This window comes from Emys orbicularis, chromosome 15 (assembly GCF_028017835.1).
Source record: "Emys orbicularis isolate rEmyOrb1 chromosome 15, rEmyOrb1.hap1, whole genome shotgun sequence".
Taxonomy (NCBI): domain Eukaryota; kingdom Metazoa; phylum Chordata; order Testudines; family Emydidae; genus Emys; species Emys orbicularis.
This window is the reverse complement of record NC_088697.1, coordinates 5,994,553-6,014,814: the sequence shown is the minus strand read 5'-3', so window position 1 is coordinate 6,014,814 and position 20,262 is coordinate 5,994,553. Positions and strand designations below refer to the sequence as shown.

The 20,262-nt window shown below is 49.8% G+C and overlaps 1 protein-coding gene and 2 non-coding genes across 3 annotated transcripts in view; 2 read left to right on the top strand and 1 right to left on the bottom strand.

Annotated features, from left to right (window-relative positions):
- Positions 1-20,262, top strand: part of LOC135889397 (zinc finger protein 208-like) — a 685,678-nt gene that overhangs the window by 51,005 nt on the left and 614,411 nt on the right.
- On the top strand, positions 5,052-5,125 carry TRNAT-AGU (transfer RNA threonine (anticodon AGU)). Its single transcript has one exon. It is a non-coding gene; the product is annotated as a tRNA-Thr (tRNA).
- Positions 18,322-18,404, bottom strand: TRNAS-AGA (transfer RNA serine (anticodon AGA)). The gene has a single exon. It is a non-coding gene; the product is annotated as a tRNA-Ser (tRNA).

The window sequence follows — 20,262 nt, the reverse complement described above, 5'->3', positions numbered from 1 at the left end:
GGGGCCAGGCCGGACTCTCACTCACCCCAGCCCCATGCTCCCCCCTGTGTCTCCGGGGCCTCCCTCCAGCGCTTGCGGAGGAAGCTCTGCTGCCGTTTTTTTTTTTGCTCTGCTCCCCCGCCCCCCCCCCGCGTCCCGATATTTGACCTGGGTGATCTGGTCACCCTACGTATAACTGATGGTCCTTAATGGGCCATCAAGCAGGCTAGGCAGAGCTAACACCAACTTGTCTGGGATGTCACCCAGAAGCATAGCATAAGTTTGAAATACAGACAGTATAGAGCCAATATTCACAACTTCAACTACAATATTGATACACACATATAGCCAGCATAATCATAACCAGCAAACCCTAACCTTGTCTAAGACACCTCATTTGACCTCCTTTATACAAGATTTGGTGCCACTACAGGACCTTGGTTGCAACCATGTTCTATATGGTCCCAGTTTAAATCAATAACATCACAATAGAGAAGAGGAAGTGTTGGGAAGAATTAAAGAGCCATTAGAGAATCCAGATATAGTTTTGTATGTAGATGGATCAAGAAAGTATGAAAATGGAGTGCCACACACCAGATGGGCAGTGGTACTCAGTGATGGGACAGTGATAGCATCAGGTCAGATGGAAGGATCAAAGTCAGCACAAGAAGCGGAACTCACAGCCTTCACAGAAGCTTTGAGAGTGGGGGAAGGCAAGAAGCTCACTGTATATACAGACAGCAGATATGCATTTGGAGTAGTGCATGACTACATGGACGTGTGGTCACGCAGAGGTTTTATAACAACAACTGGCAAGCCAATTAATAATATGGAAGCAGTTCAAAGATTAACAAAAGCTGCCAAACTACCATCAGAACTAGCAGTAGTAAAGATAACAGCACACAATAAGATCTCAAGTGAGGAACAAAAAGGAAATTATTGGGCAGATAAAAGTGCCAAAGAAATTGCACAAGGAAGTGCTATTAAGGTTTGTGCAGCTGGAGTGTCAAAAGAGGAAGTGAATTTTAAAAAGCTATATGCAACCATAAGTCCAGAAGAGAAAAGTAAATTGGAAAAACAAGGCTGTGTGTATAAAAATCACCTCTGGTATGGGCCAGGGGGGAGGAGCTGGTAGCCCCAGAGTGCATATGGGCTCTACTGCTCCATGCCATCCACTCTCCAGCTCATCTGGGGTGGAGACAAATGAGGGCCGCCCTGGAATACTGGTGGTGGCCAGCCATGAAAAAAGACGCTTTACAATTTCTTAGAAGATGTGTGACATGTGCACAAGTGAATGTGGGTAAAAGGAAAAAGGTGCCTCTAAATCACCAACCACGACCAGAGGGACCGTGGCAAAATTTGCAAATTGATTTTACTGAACCCTTGCCACAAAGCAGAGTGTACACTTACATTTTGGTAATTATTAATACTTTTACCCGAATGGGTAGAGGCATTCCCAACCAAGAATTGTACTGCTACAACAGTAGCTCGAATCCTAGCAGAAGAAATAATACCCAGATGGGGTTTGCCACTGTCAATAGACTCTGACCAAGGAACTCACTTTACAGGGTGAGTAATGAAGGAGGCATGCAAGGCACTAGGAATAAAGTAAAGATTCCATATACCATACCACCCTGAAAGCTTGGGAATGGTGGAAAGAATGAACAGAACAATGAAAACAGCCTTAGCAAAAACAGTACTGGATACAGGAGAAGGGTGGGCTCGTGTGCTTCCTGCTGTATTGTACCGAATCAGGAGCAGCCCAAATAGGCTGACTCAATTGACACCCTTTGAGCTAATGACAGGAAGAGCAATGAGAATGCCTAGCACTGTGATCCTCCCGGGGGGGGGAGCGGGGGGTGGTTGGGGCTTTTTGCAGACAGGCTGCAGAACTACATCAAGGCATTGGACAGAGAGTTGAAGGATTTATACAACCAAGTGAAGGAAAATCAAACCCAGCTGGATGATAATAGTAGTCTGGACAAACCTGCATTTAAAGTTGGGGATTTGGTAATGTGTCACATTTACCCAGAGGTTAAAGGAATTTTAAATCCAAGATGGCAAGGCCCTATGAGGGTCCTTCTGACTACTAATACATGTGCAAAGATTGGGGGGAAATTGGAAAAATTTTGGCGTCACCAAAATCAGTTACAATTGTTTGAATCAGCATCTGTCAATACTAACAATATTTCCACAGGTGTCTCTACAGGTGAACAACAAGAGGTGAAGGAGGAAGGACTGAAGGGTGACCAGGACAACCAGAATGACCATGGGGAGGCTTCTGCTGTGGCTCCTGCTGTCCCTGTGGTGCATGAGGAAGGACACAAGTAGTATGCCATGTGAAAAGGAGGACTGGGAATGGGTCACTAACCCCCCTCCTCCGGGTTTGCTTCGCTTTAATTGCTGCACTAAAGAAACACTTAGCTTTTGCAAGACACGTGCAGTGGCCAATAAACAAGTCTGGCCAGAAGTAAAGGTGGCACTGTGGTTAGGACATGAGCACACAGTAGAACGCAAGAAGGTCCAAATAAAATCATTCACTGATGCTCATAACAACAGGGATGCTAGTAACATTACAATTTTGATAACAGCTGACTGCCCTGTTATCCGCTGGTGTCAGGTACCAGAGATTATGGAGTTTCATGGAGGCATTTGGAAGGAATCATGGAAGTGTATGAGCTATCCCTTTGAGCAGGGTAACGCTCTTAGATGATGTTGTGGCCCTCTTAAAGGGACAGTGTCTATATTTAATGCAACCAGTGTCCGAATTACCTTTAAAGGGGGACAGCTGCGTACTACTAGTGAAGGGGACTACAAAGTCTTGGGCTATCCCTCATTTGAACACAATTACATGGAATATTGCCATGATGGCTTGGGAGGAAACACACAGACCTCGATACTGAAATTTGTGTGCGATTTTGTGGGAAAGAAATCAAACACTCATGAAAGATTATGTGCCATTTATACTGACATGGTACCAGTGGAGGTTGGGCCTGCTGAATCAGGATGGGGCTTACCACTTAAAGCATGGACGGAGGTAACCCCAAAGGCATGGCATACATTTGTTAAACGATGGCCCAAATTAGAATGTCCACGACTAGTAACAATTAACCAGGTTATCAGAGACAGAGTGGAACCACCCGACTGTGTGTCATACCCTAAACAAATCCCTGTTCCAAAACCAGGATTGATAATGATAGGACCAGCCCTACCGGTCCTCACCTCGGTGGTATTCCACACTTACAGGGTTGAGGTGTGTATTCCTTTAGAGGAAGTGAACAGACAATGTGCAAAGGTCAGGCCTCGAATGAGTAGAAACATTACTAGCCTAACAAACCAAATTGGTGAGCGCTTAACTAGACAGAAGAGGGGATTATTAGATATCCTTGCAGGATGGTTTGGTGCAGGAAATTCTGTGTACATGCCCATATAATGTTCTAACAAATCTGTCTAGGTTCGAAGTGGCCATTACTGAGAAACTGGCGCACACGGAGCTGGTCCAGATGAACGGTACCTACTGGTGAGTGACAGCCCAGAAACATGACGGTCCCCCAAAGGTCAACCCTGACTGTTGATGGGACGCAGCTCCACCATACTCCGCCAATGATGGGTAACCTAACATGGGATCCGGAATGGCACTACGGCAGTAAGTATCTAGAGGAGGGTCTACAGGCCCTACAGGTGAAGATCGAGGAGTTGGTGGCCAAGGCCCAGAGGCATATTGGGGAAGGCCATCTGAGGTACACTCAGATAGGGGAAACTGTGGACCAGGCCAATGTGAAGTACTCGAAGGCAAGGAACCAGGCAGTGGAGGTTAAAGCGATAATTATGGGCGATGCCATCTCAGGTGACAAGGTCCCCTGGGGATGGATCTGGGTGCTATTTTGTCAAGTTATGTGGGGAGTGTCTATCCTGACATTCCTGATGGTACTGGTGCTTTATCGGCGACTCCGCAGTAGCTGGGTACATTAAAACTGCTATATTTGACCTGGCGGGTTAGGGAACCCTAGGATCAAGAGGAGGACTGAAGGGTTAAAATCCATGTGCATTTTATATAACAACCTGGTATATGGATTGGGCCAGCTCTTTTTCAGACCCAAAGTCCAGAGTTTGGTTAAGAGACCAGAGGCCTGGCAAATAGTGATTAGCCAAGAGAAAAGCAGAATAAACAAGATAACATTGCCTTTGCTAAGATATGCTTGGTCAGTAGAAATGCCAGATGTTGAAGCAATAACTGAATAATTATGTTTCATCCAATGTTTCAAATTGAACAAAGGATCCCTGTTGTTATTGTATTTCTCCTAAAGGGAAAACAGTCTTAAAACAGATCCAACCTTGAGTTTTATGAAAATTGGCACATGTCAATATAAGATATGGCATCCTTCCACCTCTCTTCCAAGGGACAAATGCCCTGCCTTAAGACATAAAAGAGACAATCTGTATTGTCATATACTCTTACTGTTTCTTTGCTTTAACCCCTAGGAATGTACCTGTTGGACAATCAAAGGAGTTGCTCCATTCCTATGGACCCCAAATCAGAATTCAACATATATATTTTATACTAATAACCTTTTATCAAAGTACTAATTAAATGTTAACCTGCTAACTTGAGACCATGGGTGTGGAGACATTATGTAACCTTTTAACCATTGGCTACTGTGCTATCTTGCCTTGCTGCAAAACCTATCCCAGGGTGTGGAACTGCCTACCCTGTCACTTCCCCCCGCCCATGGAAAATCTATATATTCCATTGTAATCAATTGATTGACAGTGTCTCTGAGCCTAATAAGCCAGGTGACACTCCGCCAGCGCTGTGTGTAATAAACTCCTATGCTTGACCTCTACACGGTGTGGATTTATGTCTTTCACCACTATATGATCACAGTGGCTGGTGGGAGAAGCACATGTTAGAAGCCCTCTGTCAACTCAGCTGTGGCTTTCTGTGCATGGAGAGCCAGACGCCTCAAGGGCTGCAAGTCTTGAGGGAAATAGGGAACGTCTGTACTTTGGAATTTGCAGGGGTTGTCTGGGACTATCAAATGGAACAGTTGTAAAAACACTTTTTTGAGGCAGGCACCATGGCTTAGCTGGCTAAAGCGCCTGTCTAGTAAACAGGAGATCCTGGGTTCAACTCCCAGTGGTGCCTTGTTGCATGGCTTTTGTCTCCTCTGCTCACTTTTTCCTGTGTCTTTCTAGGAAACAGAAGAGACCTCCCTGGGTAATCCGAGTAACTGCTTGCTAAGGAAAAGGCTTCTTTGGAGAGAAGTGTTGGAAAGAATCAAATCACAAGCCTGGAGTTGATGAAAAGGCTGCTGTGACTGGCATTAGCATGGCAGTTGCTTCCACTGCAATTGCTGCAACACGAGAGCCTGTGCCACACGTCCTTGTGATTCGCTGGGAATGTCTACACACAGATGTCCTGTCACCTTCCTTTTGATTGTCATTGACGAAAAATGGAGCAGTTAGGAGAAAAGTCCCAGAGACTGGCACCATGGCTAAACTGGCCAAGGCACCTCCAGGTAAAGTGGAGGTTAGGGATGCAGCATCCAGTGGTGCCTTGCCAAATGTGTCCGCTCTTCCCACCTTTTGGTCAATCTTTTGAGGAAGCAGAGAAGACTGCCTTTGCCTTGCAATGCAAATGCTTGCAAAAGAAACCGGTCATTTTTTCTGACAAGTGTCGGAAGGAGGCACCTAAGAAATGTGGAGACAAAGCAAAGGTCGCCATAACTCAACTTGCATCCATGGCTCTTGAGGCCACAACACAGAGCACTAAGCACTGTACGACCACAGCTGCTGAGAGAAGGGTCTTTTCCAAAGGCATTTTCCACTAGCAGGGTCCTCTCTGTGCACAGAATTCCTCACAGTTTGATGTCTGCAGGCACTGGAGATCACTATTTTGGCATCTCTCTATCTCCGTCTCAGTGAACATCTGCTGTGGTTACTGAAAGTCTGTGAAGGGATCTCCGGGATGCAACCTGAATAGTGGGACCCCTGAGCCCTTTGCCCCACCACTAAGGTGACCAGACGTCCCGATTTTATCGGGACTGTCCTGATATTTGCTTGTTTGTCCCGCATCCCGACCAATGTTAGGTCGGGACACTGGACAAACAAGCAAAGGCTCCGGAGCCCGGAAGGGCTCGCGCCCCCCCTGCCCTGACTCCGCCCTCTCCTTCCACCATTGGCTCCCTCCCCAAATCTCCACCTCTTGCCCAAGCACGCCATTTCTCCTCCCTCTGCAAGCGCTGGAGGGAGGCCCCGAAGATGCAGGGGAAGCGCAGGGCCAGGGTGAGTGAGAGTCTGGCCTGGCCCCGAGTGCAAGCAGGACTCAGTCGGGCGGTACCTGGAGGGAGACTAGGGGGGCGGCCCACAGGGCCAGGTGGCAGCTGTTCTCCCCACCTGGGCAGCGGGACTCGGGAGCAGCCGCTGCTGCAGCTCCTACAGCCGCGGCCGGAGGAAGCGGCAATGGCGCTCGACGGCTGCGGCTCTGGCGCCCGGGCCCGAGCCCCCCGAGCCCGGGCCTGTTGTGGGGACCCAGCAGTGCGCACGCTGCGTCCAGCCCCTGGCCAGTCACGTCTGGGCTGGCTGCCCAGCTGGTGCAATCCCACGGTGGCCCCGGGGTGGAGGCATCGGCAGCCCAGCCCTGTTCGTTCCCCTGCAGGACCCGAGCGGGACGGGGGGGCTGGGGCCTGCTGCCCCAACTCCGGGGGCACCTGCGGGATTGCACCAGCTGGGCAGCCAGCCCAGATGCGACTGGCCAGGGGCTGGGCCCGCACAGAGTGTGCGCTGCTGGGTCCCCGCAACAGGCCCAGGTTCGGGCCCGGGCGCCAGAGCCGCAGCCGCTGAGCGCCATGGCTGCTTCCTCCAGCGGCGGCAGTAGGAGCTGCAGCAGCGGCTGCTCCCGAGTCCCGCTGCCCAGGTGGGGAGAACAGCCACCGCCTGGCCCCACGGGCCGCATCCCTACTCTCCCTCCAGGTACCGCCCGACTGAGTCCTGCCTGCGCTCGGGGCCAGGCCGGACTCTCACTCACCCCGGCCCGGCGCTCCCCCGTGTCTCTGGGGCCTCCCTCCAGTGCTTGCAGAGGGAGGAGGAAGGGGGGGTTGTTTTTTTGCTCTGCTGCCATTTTTTTTGCTCCACCCTGCCCTGCCCCGCTCCCCCCACCCGTGTCCCCATATTTGACCTGGGTGATCTGGTCACCCTACCCACCGCCTGGATTCCCTCTCACACTGTGATGCTGTGACAAGCTGTGAATCCCTGGCAAATATTGCACTTTCACAGACATCCACAGGTAGGGACACATCCAACTGAGTTTCATGAATGCTTCTCCCAGCCACTCATAAAACTAATGATAGAGAGCCTCCCGCCAATTCCCCCCAGCTCTCAGCCTTGCACCCCTGGATTATACCATCTTGTCCTAGTCAGAAGCCTGACCAGTGTGAGTTTATTATCCAGTTCACCCCTCCCTCATTGTGAATAGTGCATACACCAGCCTTGTAATAGAGCTGAGATTTCCCAAGAACTTCAAGCAAAGTACACTAGTTTAAGTACAGCATAAAATAGATTTATTAACTACAGAAAGAGGGACTTTTAAGGATTGTAAGTGGTAGGCATAAAAGATCAGAGTAAGTTACCAAAGAAAATAAAAGATAAATGCACAATCTAAACTTTACACCTTATTACACTAGGCAGTTTTTAGGTCAAGCAATTTTCTCATCCCACTGGATGTTACCCTCTTTAATTCATAGAATTCCCCCTGAAACCTGGATTACTGTTCTCAGATGACCTTCATTTTCTCAGGAGTCAGCATAGGTGCGGGAGGAGAAAGGCAAAAACATGATGCCACAGTCTCCTATTTTATATTCTTAGTTCAAGTGTCTAGAAGACACTTGCCCAGACATCTCCGGGTGGGCTCTGCTGAGTCACTAGGTTGGGAAATCCCCTTGGTGTGGTCTTGTGTATCTGACTCATAGACTTGAGTAGTCCCCATAGTGCGGTGTTTGGGCATCTGTCATTGAATTGCAAATCCCTTAATTACAACTCCTCTGCTGACTCATGGTTGTTGAACACCCTCCTGGGCAGGGGTCCTTTGTATGTCACTAGCAAACTTATAGCATATTTCAGTAACAGCCATACAGCAAAATGCATAACTTCATTCACCCTCATGCTATACATATTTGGACAGAACGACGGATTTCAGCAGATCATGACTTTTCATATGATAACCTACATGGAATGCTTTGTATGAAATATCACAACCATATATGAATGATGAATATGTGGGCTACAGGGGCTATTTTGAGGTACATCATGTCACAAAAGCCTCTAGAGACTGGCCTTTGGGAAGAGCTGGCTGAAGAGCCTTCCTAGTAACTGAGAGATCCTGGCTTCACTTGCCAGTTTGTCCTTGCGAACAAAACTTGTCTGTTGGGCTCCCTTTTTTGTATATCTTTTTCACAAACAGAAAAGAAGTTCTTGGCCAATCCTTGAACGTGCTTGTTCAAGACACAGAGAGCCTCTGCACGGGGGCAAGGGGTAGGGGTACAGGAGGCAGTCGGGGGTGGTGGTGCTTACCTCGGGCGGTGCAGCTCCCAAACTGACCGGCACACACTCCCCTCCGGCAGTGGCTCTTAGGTGGTGGGATCCAGGGTGGGGGCGCTGCAGAGTTTGCACTCGGGGCCACAGGGATTTGCCAGCCACTTCCAGGAGCAGTGCGGCAAGGAGGGAGGGGGGCAGAGTGGGCAGGGAGCCACCTAAGGGCAGCTGGCACATCTCTGTGCGTCGCTTGGGGAGGATTCAGGTCTCCGTGGGCTGCCTGGGGCGGGTGCAGTACCAGAGGGGGCTCAGGTCACCCCTTTGCCTCCTCTCTCTGGGCTCCTGGCTCATCTTGCTGGTCAACTGGGATTTTAGGGTGCAGCAGCACAGGGAGCATGAAGGGCGAACCACAGCGGCTGCCTCCCCCCCATGCAGGAAAACGGCTTGACCTGCTGGCCCCACGGACTAGGTCACCAGGCCTCCAGCTTGCCCCATTCGACCTAACGGGTTGATCTTGTGGCCAGAATTATTTGCAGTTGGGATTTCCCCCTAACAGTACCCCACAGGGGTCCAGGGTCATCTCCAGCACACGCGACACAGGAAGGCTTAATTCTTGAGCTGCAGCACATGCTGGGCAGGCTTAAGGCTGGGCTCCCCAAGGCAGGAGAGAAGAAGAAGACTTGGCCCCTGGAGGGGCAGGCTGGGGCTTTCTGTATCCCATTTGCTCAGAGCCAGCACCCCGCCCCCACTCCCAAGTCGTCAATGGCACCCCCAGGTCGGCCAGAATGGAGCAGTGGTTTTCACTGCACCAAGTCCACTTATGGCTTACAGGCAACTCCCAAACCCACCACAGCACACCATCTTGGCCAGAAAGGAGCCCACTCAGCCTCACCATTGCTTCTTTTCCTTCTACCCAGAACCCCGCTTCTCCTGGGCTGCAAGTAGCCATCCCAGGGATGCCAAGAGTCAAGCACAGGGGTCTATCTCCCAGAAGCCAAACGCATCTCCATGGGTTTGGCCCTCAGAAGGGCAGGCGGGGGCTTCCTGGATCCCAGTTGCTCACAACCAGCCCAAAGCCCGCCCCTAAAGCCATCAATCACGCCCTCAGGTTGGCCACAAAGGAACAGCCATTCTCCACCTGGACTCAGCTTTGCTTGTTTTCCTTTCCCCCAGAACCATTCTTCTTCTCCTGGACTGCAAGTAGCCATCCCTGGGATGCCAAGAGGCAGGCACAGGATTCTACCTCCCAGCAGCCAACCACACCTCCCCAGGCTTGGCAGAACGAATGGTGGCGCTCTACTATCCCCACTTAGCTGCACAGCTTCTTCCCTGCCTTCCTCAGCTTGACTTTCCTCTTTTGCCCATTCCTGTATTACTTCCTCCTTTTGCAAGTCATGCAAAGGAGACCAGCAGGAAGTGACAGCCTCTATAGGCCAACTTCCAAGGGCAGAGGAGGCCAAGCCACAAGCCTCCAAAAGGTGACATGCCTAACTCCTCTAGATTCTCCAGACTGATGCCAAGGTGCTTTCTCCACTGATATCACCACCCTCTGTCATATGGGGGCTGGAGTTATACCAGAGATAGGCCAATAGCAGAAGGAAGAACACCTTCCTGGACAGCAAGGGGATCTGGGAAAACAAAGCCAGCATATTTCTGCCTGCTTTTGAACCGGGGGCCTTTTGCATGTGAGGCAAACATAAAAACCATTACACTACAGAAACTCTGTCACAGTGCTCTGCACCTCCCTTCAAATTCCATCCACTTGGCTGGTGCTCACCCTGGCACACACCGATGGGCGAACCTAGAGAAAATGGTGGCAGCCCTTCGATAGGTCAGCTGGTAGAGCAAAGGACTGGAGCCAGTGTTCAGGAAGTCATCCTTACGTTGCCCTTGTGATTCTTGCTTGAAGGAGAGCTTCTTTTTCTTCCCCTGGCTACAAAGAGCAAGAGAAGAATGAAAGGTCAGGTGGGCCAACTCCGTGCAGAAGCCCATGCTGTCTTTTCCTGCTGCATAGCCTGAAATGAGGGACTTGTGGCACTTAAAGGCACTGCTGCACTTTCAGAAAACATCCCATCCCTGCACAAAGGGGGATAGACGAGCACACCAGAACTTAGAACTGAACCAGGGACCTTTAGTCTAGCGCTCTCCTAACTGAGCTCCTTCAGCTGATGCTAGGTTTCTTTTTGGCCTGTTGTTTTTCTGTCTGTGATGTTTTTGTCAGCTGTGGCACAGAAAAAGGACATCATTGCGAACGGCCCATGAAGGGAAGATTAACTTTTGCCTTCCTTGCTCAGCTTTACTTGCTTCCTCGCTCTATTCCTGCCTTAGTTCCTGGGTTACCTGAAGACAACTGGGGCCCAGTGGTACGAGGAGGAAGTTGGGCAGCTAGACCCTAGTGGCAAAAGTCCTGCCGCCACTTGCCACCTCACTTTCTTCTCCCAGCTTCACATATTGGCCGCCAGGGACTTGGTGCCCAGCAGCGCAAGAGAAGCACAGGACAGAGCCAACCTCGCATTGAAGCTCTGGCTCATTAAACCATATCTTCAATCGATGATGGCCAATGAGAGACCAACATCGCTTGCTATTTTAGCACTTGAAAATGCCATTGGACAATCTTGGGATCTCTCTAGTGCTGCGCTTCAGTTCATGAGGGCAAAGGCGAGAAAAGCGACCTTTGAACTAAGGACTATGGTTAACATTGTAACACTGTCTCTTAGGCCTGGTCTACACTACAATTTTAGGTTGAATTTAGCAGTGTTACCTAGATTTAAGCCTGGACTCGTCCACAGGATGAAGCCCTTTTTTTTGACTTAAAGGGCTCTTTAATCCACCTCCGATGAGGGTATTAGCACTGAAACCGGCCTTTCTGGGTTGGATTTGGGGTAGTGGGGACGGAATTCGACGGTATTGGCCTCCGGGAGCTATCGCAGAGTACTCCATTGTGACCGCTCTGGACAGCACTCTCAACTCAGATGCACTGGCCGGGTAGACAGGAAAAGGCCCACGAAATTTTGAATTTCCTGTTTGCCCAGCATGGTGGAGAGCCCAGGTGAACACGTAGAGCTCATCAGTACTGGTAACCATGATGGAGTCTGAGGATCGCAAAAGAGCTCCAGCATGGACCGAACGGGAGGTACGGGATCTTCTTGCCATATGGGGAGACGAATCAGTGCTAGCTGAACTCCGTAGCAGTAAACAAAATGCCAAAACATTAAAAAAAGTCTCAAAGGCCATGAAGGACAGAGGCCATAACAGGGACACACAGCAGTGCCACGTGAAAATTAAGGAGCTAAGGCAAGCCTACCACAAAACCAGAGGGGCAAAAGGAAGGTCCAGGGCAGAGCCGCAGACATGCTGCTTCTATGCTGAGCCACCACTACCCCAACCCTGTGCTTTGACTCCGTCAATGGAGAATCACGAAACATGGAAGTGGGTTTTGGGGACGAGGAAGATGATGATGAAGACATTGAAGATAGCTCACAGCAAGGAAGCAGAGAAACCGGTTTCCCCAACAGCCAGGATATGTTTTTCACCCTGGACCTGGAACCAGTAACCCCCAAACCCACCCAAGGCATGCTCCCAGACCCTGAGGGCACACAAGGCACTTCTGGTGAGTGTACCTTTGTAAATATTACACATGGTTTAAAAGCAAGCGTGTTTAATGATTAATTTGCCCTGGCATTCGCGGCCAGTACAGCTACTGGAAAAGTCTGTTAATGTGTATGGGGATGGAGTGGAAATCCTCCAGGGACATCTCCAGAAAGCTCTCCCTGATGTACTCCCAAAGCCTTTGCAAAAGGTTTCTGGGGCTGCCTTATTCCGTCCTCCATGGTAGGACACTTTACCACGCCAGGCCAGTAGCACGTAGTCTGGAATCATTGCATAACAAAGCATGGCAGCGTATGGTCCCGGTGTTTGCTGGCATGCAGACAACATTCATTCCTTATCTCTCTTTGTTATCCTCAGGAGAGTGATATCATTCACGGTCACCTGGTTGAAATAGGGTGATTTTATTAAGGGGACATTCAGAGGTGCCCGTTCCTGCTCTGCTGAACAGAAATGTTCCCCGCTGTTAGTGATCATACCAGAGAATTGGGTGTGGTTGGGGGGAGGGGAGAGTGGTTAGTTGGGTTTGTGCTGCACGTTAACCCAGAAACCGCAGCCCCTCCTTTTAAATTGCAAACCCATTTTAAATGGCCAACCCAACAGCCACTTGGTATGGGAAATGAGGGCGCTGCTGTTTGAAACCATTCCCACATGTTATGAAGGTTAAAAAAGCCAAAAGACTGTGGCTTACCATGGCTGCCTGCAAGCCGAATTCTGTTGCCTGGCACTGCGTGAGTGATCTCTCACACAAAACCGGCAGACCCTCAATATAAGAGGAAAAATGCAACCTTGTAATGAAAGCTCATGTGCTGTGTAATGTGAACAGCAAGATTTAACGTGAAAGAGTGTGCCCATTGTTCTTTAAAATGTGTCTTTTTAACTACCACCTCTCTCTTCTCCTCCACCAGTTGCAAATGTTTCTTCTTCACAGAGGCTAGTGAAGATTAGAAGGCGAAAAAGGCGCACTTGGGATGACATGTTCTCAGAGCTCCAGATGTCCTCCCACGCTGACAGAGCACAGCAGAATGCGTGGAGGCAGACAATGTCAGAGTGCAGGAAAGCACAATATGAATGAGAGGAGAGGTGGCGGGCTGAATCACGGGCTGAAGAGAGCAAGTGACGGGCTGAAGAGGATAGGTGGCGTCAGCATGCTGACAGAAGGCAAGAGTCGATGCTCCGGCTGCTGGAGCATCAAACTGATATGCTCCAGCGTATGGTTGAGCTGCAGGAAAGGCAGCAGAAGCACAGACCACCGCTACAGCCCCTGTGTAACCAACAGCCCTCCTCCCCAAGTTCCACTGCCTCCTCACCACCCAGCCACTCCACCCCAGAGGATTGCCGAAGCAACAGAAGGCTGGCCTTCAATAAGTGTTAAAGTTTTAAAGTTTTAAAGTGCAGTGTGTCCTTGTCCTTATCTCCTCCCCCACCCCACCCGGCGCTTCCCTCCTCCTCCACCCCTCCCGGGCTACCTTGGCAGTTATCCCCCTATTTGTGTGATGAATTAATAAAGAATGCATGAATGTGAAGTAACAATGACTTTATTGCCTCTGCAAGCGGTGATCGAAGGCGGGAGGGGAGGGTGGTTAGCTTACAAAGAAGAAGAGTGAACCGGGGGGGGGGTCATCAAGGAGAAACAAACATAACTTTCACACCGTAGCCTGGCCAGTCATGAAACTGGTTTTCAAAGCTTCTCTGATGCGCACCATGCCCTGCTCTGCTCTTCTAACCACCCTGGTGTCTGGCTGCGCGTAATCAGCAGCCAGGTGATTTGCCTTAACCTCCCACCCCGCCATAAATGTCTCCCCCTTACTCTCACAGATATTGTGGAGCGCACAGCAAGCAGTAATAACAATGGGAATATTGGTTTCGCTGAGGTCTATCCTAGTCAGTAAAGTGCACCAGTGCACTTTTAAACATCCAAATGCACATTCTACCACCATTCGGCACTTGCTCATCCTATAGTTGAACAGGTCCTGACTACTGTCCAGGCTGCCTGTGTATGGCTTCATGAGCCATGGCATTAAGGGGTAGGCTGGGTCCCCAAGGATAACTATAGGCATTTCAACATCCCCAACGGTTATTTTCTGGTCTGGGAAGAAAGTCCCTTCCTGCAGCTTTTGAAACAGACCAGAGTTCCTGAAGACACGAGCATCATGTACCTTTCCCGGCCATCCCACGTTGATGTTAGTGAAACGTCCCTTGTGATCCACCAGCGCCTGCAGCAGCATTGAAAAGTACCCCTTGCGGTTTATGTACTCGCTGGCTTGGTGTTCTGGTGCCAAGATAGGGATATGGGTTCCATCTATTGCCCCACCACAGTTAGGGAATCCCATTGCAGCAAAGCCATCCACTATGACCTGCACATTTCCCAGAGTCACTACCCTTTATACCAGCAGGTCTTTGATTGCGTTTGCTACTTGGATCACAGCAGCCCCCACAGTAGATTTACCCACTCCAAATTGATTCCCGACTGACCGGTAGCTGTCTGGCGTTGCAAGCTTCGACAGGGCTATCACCACTCGCTTTTCAACTGTGAGGGCTGCTCTCATCTTGGTATTCTGGCGCTTCAGGGCAGGGTAAAACAACTCACAAAGTTCCATGAAAGTGCCCTTACGCATGCGAAAGTTTCGCAGCCACTGGGAATCGTCCCACACCTGCAACACTATGCGCTCCCACCAGTCTGTGCTTGTTTCCCTGGCCCAGAATCAGCGTTCCTCGGCATGAACCTGCTCCATTAACACCATGATTTGCACATTGCTGGGGCCCGTACTTTGTGAGAGGTCTATGTCCATGTCTATTTCCTCATCACTCTCGTCGCCGCACTGCCATCACCTCCTCGCCTGGTTTTGCCTTGGCAGATTCTGGTCCTGCATATACTCCAGGATAATGCGTGTGGTGTTTAAAGTGCTCATAATTGCCGCGGTGATCTGAGTGGGCTCCATGATGCCAGTGCTATGGCGACTGGGCTGAAAAAAGGCGTAAAACGATTGTCTGCCACTGCTTTCATGGCAGGGAGGGAGGGAGGGTGGGGCCTAACGACGTACCCAGAATCACCCATTTTTGCCCCATCAGGCATTGGGATCTCAACCCAGAATTCCAATGGGCGGCAGAGACTGCGGGAACTGTGGGATAGCTACCACAGTGCAACGCTCCAGAAGTCGATGCTAGCCTCGGTACTGTGGATGCAGTCCGCCGACTTAATGCACTTAGAGGATTTTGTGTGGGGACACACACAATCGACCTTATAAAAATGATTTCTAAACAACTGACTTCTATAAATTCGACCTAATTTCATAGTGTAGACATACCCTTACTGTAACACTATTTAATACTGGTCCACCCTGTGTTGGTGACAGTTTGATTTCTAGATATTAGTACATTTCAGTTACTGTTAAAATTAAAAAGTTTCTATATGCTTAGAGGAAATTAATTTGTTTTATTTGCTTATATATGGCATGAATAAATACAGGTTTAAAGATCCTAGCCTGCAAATTTATCATCTTATATGACAGAGAAAATCATGCATCCAAATTGTGCATCAAAATCATGAAATGAGCTACAAATGCAATGAAAAATAAGATATTCAAAAGTTTAATGTATGGGGGAGCAGGCACTAAAGATGCGTCTTGCCTGGGGTGCCATTTGGTTTAAGGCAGACCCTGTCAGGGAGAGCAGGAGTTAGTTTCACATGCCTATTTTCAGGCTGTAATCTGAGCCAACCTGCTCTGTGGAAGGGATTTTGTTAGCCCAGACTTGGGGCTGGAACAGGTCACTGATTTAGGGGGTGGCTGCATGGTTTACAGCACTCTGATTTCTCAGAGGATCTGTATCTCCCAAAGTCTCAGATCTGGGTCCCTATAATGCTTCTGCAGCACCTCCTCTCCTTTCACATTCTATGGAAAGGAGCAGCATCAAAGGTTAGGGATGAACCATAGGGCACTACATACGTGGCAGAGGCTTCAGGAGCCCAGAGTGTTTTCCTGTCTGGGGCATTTTGGCTGAGACCTCAGGGACACATTGTGAGGCAGAATCCCAGGCATCTATATGAAAGGAGCATAAGGACATAAGAATGGCCATACTGGGTCAGACTGGGTCCATCTAGCCCAGTATCCTGTCTTCCCATAGTGGCCAAAGCCAAGTGCTTCAGAAGGAATGAACAGAACACCTCCTGGCAAACAGAGGCTAGTGATAACGTCCCTGTCCATCCTGGCTCATAGCTTATCATCCATGAATTGATTTAGCTCATTTTTTTGAACCCTTTTATAGCCTTGGCCTTCACAACATCCTCTGGCAAGGCGTTCCACAGGTTGACTCTGTGTTGTGTGAAAAAAATACTTCCTTTTGTTTGTTTTAAATGTGCTGCCTATTAATTTCATTTGGTGACCCCTAGTTCTTGTGTTATGAGAAGGAATAAGTAACACTTCCTTATTTACTTTCTCCACACCAGTCATGACTTTCTAGACCTCTATCATATCCCCACTTAGTCATCTTTTTTCCAAGCTGAAAAGTCCCAATCTTATTATTCTCGCCTCATATGGCAGACACTCCATACCCCCATTCTGAACCTTTACCAATTCCAATACATCTTTTTTAAGATGGGGTGACCATAGCTGCACACAGTATTCAAGATGTGGGCATACCATGATTTATATAGTGGCAATAAGTTTTTGTCTCTTATAATCTATCCCTTTCCTAATGATTCCCAACATTCCGTTCGCTTTTATGACTGCCACTGCACATTGAGTGGATGTTTTCAGAGAACTATCCACAGTGACTCCAAGATCTCTCACTTGAGTTGCAACAGCTATTTTACATCCCATCGTTTTATATATATAGTTGGGATTATGTTTTCCAAATTACATCACTTTGCATTTATCAACATTGAATTTCATCTGCCATTTTGTTGCCCTTTCACCCAGTTTTGTGAAATTTCTTTTTAACTCCTCACAGTCTGCTTTGGACTTAACTATCCTCAGTAGTTTTGGATCATCTGCAAATTTTGTCACCTCACTTTTTAGCAGATCATTTATGAATATGTTGAATAGTACTGGTCCCAGTACAGACAGCACTATTTACCTGTTTCCATCCTGAAAACTGACCATTTATTCCTACCCGTTGTTTACTATCTTTTAACCAGTTATTGATCTATGTGAGGACCTTCCAGAGGTGAAAGTAAGCCGGTATGTTCCGGTATGGCGTACCGGCAAGAGCTGGTATGCTGTGCTGGGACTGGACCGACTTTCCCAGGCTGGTGATTTAAAGGGCCCAGGTCTCCCTGCAGTGGCCCGAGCCCCGGGCCCTTTAAATTGCCTCCAAAGCCCCACTGCCGGCGCCCCGGGGAGCAAATCACTACCATGGAATGCTGCTCTCTCCCGCTCTACAAACACAGAGCACGGGCGGTGGAAGCTTCCTTACAGTGGGGGGGGGCACTGTTGTCCAAACTGTCGCACTCCCATGACACACCTTCCCCAAGGACCCACACTCACACCAACTCTCCCCCCGAGGCCACACCCACAGAACGCCTCTTCCCCCCAAGACTCACCCTTTCCCCCCCCTCCATCATTTGTCCTAACAGCTGGTAAAGGGTGGTGGGGTTATGGCCCTCTAAACCCCCTGTTCCAGCACCCCTGACACAGAGCTAAGCAGGCAGCAGTGTGTGTGTGTGTGAGAGACAGAGACTGCTGTGCTGAGCTGAGCCAATGAGAGAAGCAGGGGCTGATGTCAAGGCTGTCCCCCTCCCCCTGCCTCAGGACTGGTTGCTTCCAGCAGCTGTCTGAACTTAGAAACAGTGTGCCTACACACACACTCCCCCAACACACACACTGTCTCTCCCCCCCCACAGTCTCTACCCCACCATGCACATTGCAGTTGAAAAGCAGCTGGCAATCTAGTAGGATGCCCATGGAACAATGGGATAGAGAAACCTGCATTAAGTGATGCTGCACCAGCCCATGAAGCATTGCAAACCCTTCTCAAAACACCCTGCGGCCAGTTACACAGTGGGATAGCTACCCACAGTGCACTGCTCTCTGTGGCAATCCAAGCGTTGCTAGCGTGGCTAGCGTGGATGCGCTCTGCCAACACAAGGGGCATAGTGTGGACATGCAACAGCTGTTTAATTAAAACACTTTAACTCTGTGGTGTAGACATAGCCTGAGAGTGAGACAAGACCCAGCTTTATTGAAACTGAAGAACCACAACTTCCACCATAGTTGGCAGGATTTGAACCTGTACAGGGAGACCCCCAATGGATTTCTAGTCCATTGCCTTAACCACTTAGTCACAACTACTTGTTTTATGCATATGGCTCACTACACTCTAGTTCTGTTCTCACTGACTGATCAATTACAATTGTTTCCTCAGACCAGCTTCCACAACACACTCACTGCTGTACCATTGTGTGAGTGTGTCCATGGCTGAACTGCAAGAATTCCTGCCCATTTCTCTTCTGGCTGGAGCATGATGAGCATGACGAGCAGCGGGCAGGGAGGGTGTCAGGGGAGGGGCAGAGAGGTGCGAGCGGTGGGCAGGGCGGGTCTCAGGGGAGGGGCAGAGAGGTGTGAATGGTGGGCAGGGCAGGTCTCATGGGAGGGGACAGAGAGGTGGGTCTCAGGGGAGGGGGCAGAGAGGTGCGAGCAGTGGACAGGGCAGGTCTCAGGGGAGGGGAGAGAGGTGGGGGCAGTGGGCAGGGGGGTCTCAGGGGAGGGGGCAGAGAGGTGGGGTGGTGGGCAGGTCAGGGGAGGGGTCAGAGAGGTGTGAATGGCAGGCAGGGGAGGGGGCAGAGAGGTGTGAGCGGTGGCCAGGGTGGGTCTCAGGGGAGGGGGCAGAGAAGTGTGGGCGGTGGGCAGACCTTGGGTAGGGGATAGAGAGGCACAAGCAGCAGGCAAGGAGGCCTTGAGGGAGGAGAGGAGCGAGCAAAAGGTGGACCAGCAGGCCTCAGCCAAAGAGGCAGAGTGGGGTGGGAAGTGGCCAAATGGGAGCCAGGGATAAGCACAGGTGGGGCTTCAGAGGGAGGAGAACGAGCAAAGTGGGGTGGAATGGGGGGAAGGCACCACCACGGTCTGGGTACCAATGGCCCCCGCACTTCTAGGGAGTTTCCAGCACTCACGCCCAGTGTCCCCAAATGCAAGAGTCACAGGCCACCTGTTCTCTGGGTCTTCACTAACCAACCATCTCCCCAAGCTATGTTGATGGGAGAAGCCCTCCTGTTGACACAGCGCTATCTACACTGGGGTTAGGTTGATATAACTGCATTGCTCAGGGGGGTACATTTTTTACACCCCTAAGTATTGTAGTTACACCGACCTAATTTTGTAGCATAGACCTGTTCAAAGAATCACTCACACACCTTGGGAGTAAAACTTCACCTGCTCCTCTGCTTTACAGAATCCAAACACAAGCAACACTTGTCAGGCTCCTGTGGGGGTAGGCAGGGAGTCAGGTGTGGGCAGACACAATATCTTAGGCTGAGGCAGGCACCATGGCTTAGCTGGCTAAAGCACCTGCTTGGTAAAGAAGAGATCCTGGGTTCAATTCCCAGTGGTAACTTGTTGAGTGGCTTTTAGGGCACCTGATATCAATTACTGTCAGAAAACAAAATTCAGAGCTAGATGGGCCTTTGGTCTAGCCCAGTGTGGTTTTTCTTATGGTTTAAATTACACTCGGAGGCACTGACAATAGAGTTACTGAAATTTTGGGAGTTAGGAGCTGGTAGGTCAGTGTTCCAGTCCCCTTGCAGATGACCCCCTCCCTCTGGGACAGGGACAGGTCTAAGCTCTCACACCAAATGCTCATTGTGGCTGCCAGAATCTGTGGGCAGCTCGTTTAGTTTACGCTGAGGATTGAGTCCTGCTTTGTGCACCGTGTCTGAGAATGAAAATCCTAAACCACCCTTTGAAATAATGAAAGCAGCAGGCCGTGGAGAAATGCCATTAAGTCCAGGGTAATACTTCACTGCGGTTTTACCATTTCCACTTGCTAACCTCCCTCCCAACCTTCTGGGCTCCGAGAGCAGGGTACAGAGCCTGATCCAAGACACGTACACTGCAACTTTAGACACCAAGTCACATGACCCTGATTATCCGACACGGGCCAGCCGTGGGTGTTTCATTGCACTGTAGATGTATCCTAACATTATGTCTACACTGC